The sequence below is a fragment of the Elephas maximus genome, chromosome 11 (assembly GCF_024166365.1).
Source record: "Elephas maximus indicus isolate mEleMax1 chromosome 11, mEleMax1 primary haplotype, whole genome shotgun sequence".
In the NCBI taxonomy this organism is placed as follows: Eukaryota; Metazoa; Chordata; class Mammalia; order Proboscidea; family Elephantidae; genus Elephas; species Elephas maximus.
In genome coordinates this window covers 110,116,873-110,124,566 of record NC_064829.1, presented here as the reverse complement: position 1 = coordinate 110,124,566, position 7,694 = coordinate 110,116,873, and positions in this window count along the sequence as shown.

Genomic DNA, 7,694 nt, shown 5'->3' with positions numbered 1-7,694 from the left:
TCTGATCTCCAGACGTTAGTATTCAATGCATCAAATCTATTCTTGAGATGGCCTCTAAATTCAGGTGGGATATACTCAAGATCATACTTTGGCTGTCATGGACTTGTTCTAATTTTCATCAACTTCAACTTGAACTTGCATATGAGCAATGGATGGTCTGCTCTGCAGTTAACCCCTGGCCCTCTGACTGATGATATTGAGATTTTCCATCATTTCTTTCCATGGATGTCAATGTGATTCCTGTGTTTTTCATCCGGTGAGGTACACATGTATAGTCGCTGTTTATGTTGTTGAAAAAAGGTATATGCAACAAAGAAGTCATTAGTCTTGCAAAATTTTTTCATGCAATCTCCACCATCATTTCTATCACCAAGGACATGTTTTCTAATTACTGATTCTTCTTTGTTTCCAACTTTCACATTCCAATCACTGGTAATTATCAATGTATCTTTTTTTTATTGTTGTACTTTAGATGAAGGTTTACAGACAGACTAGTTTCTCATTAAACAATTAGTACTCATGTTGTTTTGTGACACTGGTTAACAACCCCGACATGCCAACACTCTCCCTTCTCAATCTTGGCTTCCCAATCACCAGCTTTCTTGTTCCCTCCTGCCTTCTCGTCCTTGTTGCTGGGCTGATGTGTCCCTTTAGTCTCATTTTGTCTTATAAGCCTGTCTGATCTTTGGATTAAGGGTGACCTCAAGAATGACTTCATTACTGAGCTAAAAGGGTGTCCAGGGGCTATACTCTTGGGGTTTTTCCCGTCTCTGTCAGACCAGTATGTCTGGTCTTTTTTTGTGAGTTAGAATTTTGTTCTACATTTTTCTCCAGCTCTGTCTAGGATGCTCTATCGTGATCCCTGTCAAAGCAGTCAGTGGTGTTGGCGAGCATCATCTATTTGTGCTGGACTCAATCTTCTGGAGGCTTTGGTAGTTGTGGTCCATTAGTTCTTTGGACTAATCTTCCCCTTGTATCTTTGGTTTTCTTCATTCTCCCTTGCTCCCGAAGGGGTGAGACCAGTGGAGTATCTTAGATGGCCCCTCACAAGCTTTTAAGACCCCCAACGCTACTCACCAAAGTAGAATATAGAACATTTTCTTTCTACACTATCATGCCAGTTGAACTGGATGTTCCCTGAGACCATGGTACCCACAGCCCTCAGCCCAGTAATTCAGTCCCTCAGGGAGTTTGGATGTGTCTATGGAGCTTCCATAACCTTGCCTTTGACAAGTTGTCCTGGCTTACCCTTCACCAAAGTTACCACTTTTCTATTGTCTAGTTAGTGGTTTTCCCTCTTTACCCCTCCCCACCCTCATAGCCATCAAAGATTGTTTCATTTTGTGTGTAGACCTTTTTGAGTTTTTATAATAGTGGTCTCATACAATATTTGTCCTTTTGTGATTGACTTATTTCACTCAGGATAATGCCCTCCAGATTCACCGATGTTGTGAGATGCTTCACAGATTCATCATTGTTCTTTATTGTTGCATAGTACTCCATCATGTGTACATACCATAGTTTGTTTATTCATTCATCTGTTAATGGGCATCTAGGCTGTTTCCATCTTTTTGGTATTGTGAACAATGCTGCAATGAACATGGGTGTGCATATGTCTCTTCACGTGGCAACTCTTATTTCTCTAGGATATGTTCCTAGGCGTGGGATTTCTGGGTTATATGGTATTTCTAATTCTACCTTTCTGTGGGAGTGCCATAGCATTTTCCAAAATGATTGTACCATTGTGCATTCCCACCAGCAGTGCATAAGAGTTCCAATCTCCCCACAGACTCTCCAACATTTGTTATTCTCTGGTTTTTTGATTTGTGCCAGTAATGCCAAGGTGAGATGGTATCTCACTGTGGTTTGGATTTGCATTTCTCTAATTTTAATGACTAGTGATCATGAGTATTTCCTCATGTATCTGTTATTTGCTTGAATATTTTCTTTGGTGAAGTGTCTGTTCATTTCCTTTGCCCATTTTTAAATTGGATTATTTTTCTTTTTTTTTGTAGAGGTGTTGGGTTTTCCTATAGATTTTAGAGCTTAGAACTTTGCCTGATTGGTCATAGCCCAAAAATTTTCCCAGTCTGTAGGTTTCCTTTTTACTCTTTTGGTAAAGTCTTTTGATGAGCATAAGTATTCAGTTTTTAGAAGATCCCAGTAACCTACCTTATCTTCTGGAGTAGCAATGCATCTCGATTGCATGTTTGATCAATTTCAGACTGCAGAAATTGGTTTTAAAAAAAAAAACCTTCAATTTCTTCAACTTTGGCCTTATTGGTTGGTGTATAAATTTGAATAATAGTCATATTCACTGTTCTTCCTTGTAGGTGTATGAATATTATCCTATCACTGGCAGCATTGTACTTTAGGGCAGATCTTGAACTATTCTTTTTGACCATGAATGCAATACCATTCCACTTCAAGTTGTAATTGCTGGCTTAGTAGACCATATGATTGTTGTATTCAAAATGGCCAATACCAGTCCATTTCAACTCACTAATGCCTAGGATATTAATGTTTATGCATTCCATTTCATTTTTGATGATTTCCAATTTTCCTAGATTCACGCTTTGTACATTCCATGTTCCAATTATTGATAGAAGATTACAGCCATTTTTTTCTCATTTTGAGTCATGCCACATCAGGAAATGAAGGTCCCTAAAGCTTGACTCCATCCACATCATTAAGATTGACCCTAATTTGCAGAGGCAGCTCTTCCCCAATGGTATTTTGAGTGCCTTCCAACCTGAAGGGCTCACCTTCCAGCATTATATTAGACAATGTTCTACTGCTATTCATAAGGTTTTCACTGGCTAATTTTTTTCAGTAGACAGCCAGGTCCTTCTTCCTAGTCTGTCTTAGTCTGGAAGCTCAGCTGAAACCTAGGGTGCCTAATATACGGCATAAGTAGGATACAAACCACAACTGACAGTACTCAAACACCAGAAGATAATCCAGATTACAGGGATCTCCCAAAAACTGAACTCATATGATCATCAAAAGACTTCAACAAAAGAGTAAAAAGAGAGCTTACAGACTGGGAAAAAAAAATTTGGCTATGACATATTGGGCAAAGGTTTAATCTCTTAAAATCTGTAGGAAAGCCCAACTCCTCTACAACAAAAAGACAAATAATCCCATTTAAAAATGGGCAGAAGATATGAACAGACACTTCACCAAAGAAGACATTCATGCAGCTAACAGATATGTGAGGAAGTGCTTGAGATCACTAGCCATTAACAAATGCAAATCAAAACTACACTGAGATATATCTCACCCCTGACAATACTAGCGCTAATCAAAAAAACAGAAAATAACAAATTTTGGAGAGGCTGCAGGGAGATTGAAACTCTTGTGCATTGCTGGTGGGAATGAAAAATGGTACAACAAATTTGGAAAACTACATGGCACTTCCTTAGAAAGCTAGAAATAGAAATACCTACCACAGAATCCAACAATCCCACTCCTAGGAATATATCCTAGAGAAATAAAAACCATCACACAAATAGACATATGCACACCCATGTTTATTGCAGCATAATTCACTATAGCAAAAAGATGGAAACAACCTAAGTGCCCATCAACAGTTGAATGGATAAACTATGGCACATATACACAATGGAATACTAAAACCCACCAAAACCAAACCCACTACCATCGAGTCGATTTCAACCGATAGCAACCCTATAGGACAGAGTAGAACTGCCCCATAGAGTTTCCGAGGAGTGCCTGGCAGATTTGAACTGCTGACCTCTTGATTAGCACCACCAGGGTTTCCAATGGAATACTAGGAAACAATAAAGAACAGTGATGAATCTGGGAAATATCTTACAACATGGGTGAATCTGTAGGGCATTATGCTGAGTGAAATAAGTCAATCACAAAAAGGACAAATATTGCATTAGACTGCTTTACTCTTGAAAAGGTTTACACACAAAAAGAAACAATCTTTGATGGCTATGAGGCAGGAGACAGGTAAGGAGGGAAAACCACTAACTAGACAATAGATAATTGATAACTTTGGTGAAGGGTAAGACAGTACACAATATTGGGGAAGTCAGCACAACTTGACCAAGGCAAAGTCACACAAGATTACTAGACACAACCAAACTCCCTGAGGGACAGAACTACTGGGCTGAGGCCTGGGGACCATGGTCTTAAAGGACATCTAGCTCAATTGGCATAACATAGTTTATAAAGAAAATGTTCTACATCTTACTTTGGTGAGTAGTGTCTGGGGTCTTCAAAGCTTGTGAGGGGCCATCTAAGGTAAGTCTACTGGTCCCACTGGGTCTGGAGCAAGGGAGAATGAAGAAAACCATAGACATAAGGGATAGATTAGTTCAAAAGACTAATGGACCACAACTACCACAGCTTCCACCAAATTGAGTCCAGCACAACTAGATGAGGCCCTGCTACCATCACCGACTGCTCTGACAAAGATCACAGTAGAGGGTCCCGGACAGAGCTGGAACAAAATGTAGAACAAGATTCAAACTCCCCTCCAAAAAAAAAAAAATGACCAGACTTATTGATCAGACAGAGACTGGAGAAACCCCAAGAGTATGGCTCCTGGACACCTTTTAACTCAGTACTGAAATCATTCCTGAGGCTCAACAGTCAGCCAAAGATTAGACAGGCCCATAAAACAAACAACAGTACACTTAGCTCAACCATGAATACAAGATCAAATGGGCACACCAGCCCAAGGACAAGGACGAGAAGGCAGGAGGGGATGAATGAAAATGGGGAACTCAAGATAGAGAAGAGGAAAGTGTTGACACGTCATGGGGTTGGCAACCAATGTCACAAAATAATATATGCATTAATTGCTTAATGAGAACTAATCTGCTCTGTAAATTTTCACCAAAAGCAAAATTAGAAAAAAGAAAGTAAAGACCGAAATGGATGTCAGAAGAGGCTCTGAAACTTGCTCTTGAATGCAGAGTAGCTAAAGTGAAAGGTAGAAATGATGAAATAAAAAGAGCTGAACAGAATATTTCAAAGGGTGGACCCAGAAGTCATAGTAAAGTATTATAATGAAATGTGCAAAGACCACATTAATGGAACAAAGGGAACAAAGCACATCATCATCTCTATCATGCAGAATAGGCATTTGAGGAAATGCAACACCCTTTTATGACAAAAACACTTACCAAACTAGGGATAGAAAGAATCTTCCTCAATATGACTAAGACCATACATGAAAAATTAACAGCTATTGTATAAACGGCATGGGGGCAGAGTCTGACCTCTCACTTCACAAGGGAGAAGAAGAATCAAAATCAACATTCCAAGGCTGATTCCCATGAGGCAGAGCTCACACATGCCTCCTCTCTCTGCCATCTTTACCAATTCAGACACCGACCGTCCCTCCCATGGGCACGCTCTACTTCTTTACTGGGTTCAGTAATTCATTGCAATGGCCACACAGAACTCACAGACAATACTCATGAGTATGGGGTTTATTAGGGAAGTTACAGGTTACAATTCAGATTCAGGAATGCTCAGAATACAGTTCTTCCATCAGGACAGCCTCTTTTCAGCAGTGCTCACAGGCACACCTCTCTGCCCTGCTCAGGCAAGTGTCATAAAACTCTTTTGTTGTCGTTAAGTGCAGCCAAGTCAGTTCCAACACATAGCAACCCTATATACAACAGAAGGAAATGCTGCCCCTTCCTGTGCCATCCTCACAATCGTTATGCTTGAGCCCATTGTTGCAGCCACTGTGCCAATCCACCTTTTGGGGGGTCTTCCTCTTTTTCACTGGCCCTCTGCTTTACAAAGCATGATGTCCTTCTCCAGGGACTGATCCCTCCTGATAACATTTCCAAAGTATGTGAGAAGTAGTCTCACCACTCTAGCTTTTCAAGCAAAGCTCTTTTAGCCCATGCCAGTAAGTCCCCAGAAGCACCCCCAGGCACTCAGCTTTCTCGCTCCATGGGCTATGAAGTCCACTGCATGGTCTCCTGTCTGTCTCTCTTGCCATCACTTCTCCACGTCTTCAGGATTACAGCTCGTTCCCTCTCTCAGTCTCCTGGTTCCAGGAGATTCTCAGCCCAGGGATCCAGGATATACAGGATGTACTGTCTGCTCCTGGCTGCTCTTCCTTCATAGTGGTAGGATCCTCTCTTTCTCGCCTCTGGGGTAGCTTATTTCAAGCCCAACTGCATGGCAAAACAGATCAATCCTCTTGATGGGACAGAATCACCTTATCTGCATAGTCCCACCCAATCACCTGGGTGGGAGTTACAAGACCATTGTGAGAAAGTCCACAAGAGAGTGGTCCATCACACCACAGCTATCATTATCCTCAACGGTGACAGACTGAATGCTTTTCCCCCAAGTTCAGAAACAAGACAGGGAGGCCTACTTTCATCATTCCTGTTCAACTAGTAATAGAAGTTCTAGTCAGAGAAATTGGAGGGGGAGGGAAGGAATAAGAAGCTTCCAAATTGGAAAGGAAGAAGTAAAATTATCTCTGTTTGCAGAAGACATGATCTAATATGTAAAAAACTCTAAGCCACACACACACATAAAAAAAAATCCTATTAGTGCTAATAAATTTATCAAAATTGCAGGATATAAAATCAACATGCAAAACTCAGTTACATTTCTACACACTAGCAATGAACAATTGGAAAAGAAAATTGAGAAAACAATTCCATTGACAATAACATCAAAAAGAATAAAATACTTAGGAATAAATTTAACCAATGAGGCACTGATGGCTCAGTGGTAGGATTCCCACTGTCCATGCAAGAGACCCATGTATAATTCCCAGCCAATTTGCCTCATGCACGGCTATCACCGTCTGTCAGTGGTGGCTTACCTGCTGCTATGATGCTGAACAGGTTTCAGCGGAGCTTCCAGACTAAGATGGACAAGGAAGAAAGGCCTGTCAAACTACTTTTGAAAATCAGTCAGTGAAAACCCTGTGGATCACAACTATCCAATCTGCAACTGATTATCGGGATGGTGCAGCATTGTGTTCCTCTGTGCACCGGGTTGCCATGAGTCGGGGGCTGACTTGACACAGCTGGTAGCAACAACAACTTTAATGAAAGAGGCAAAAGACCGGCACACTGAAAATTACAAAACATTGCTGAAAGAAATCAAAGACCTATATAAATGGAAAGACATCCTCTGTTTATGAAGTGTAATACTTAATATTGTCAAGGTAATGTTGTTGTTGTTATTGTTAGGTGCCCTTGAGTTGGTTCCAACTCATAGCCACTCTATGCACAACAGAACAAAATACTGCCCGGTCCTACGCCATCTTCACAGTTTACTATTCTTGAGCCCGTTGTTGCAGCCACTGTGTTCAATCCATCTCCTTAAGGGTCTTCCTCTTTTTCACTTATCCTCTACCAAGCATGAAGTCCTTCTCCAGGGACTGATCCCTCCTGATAACATGTCCAAAGTACGTGAGACATAGTCTTGCCATCCTTGCTTTTAAGGAGCATTCTGGTTGTACTTCTTTCAAGATCTTTTGGCAATCCATGGTATATTCAATATTCTTTGCCAACACCACACACAATTCAAAGGCGTCAATTCTTTGTGGGTCTTCCTTATTCATTGTCCAGCTTTCCCATGCATATGAGGTGATTGAAAACACCATGGCTTGGGTCAGGCGTGCCTTCATCCTCAAGGTGACGTCTTTGCTTTTCAACATTTTAAAGAGGTCT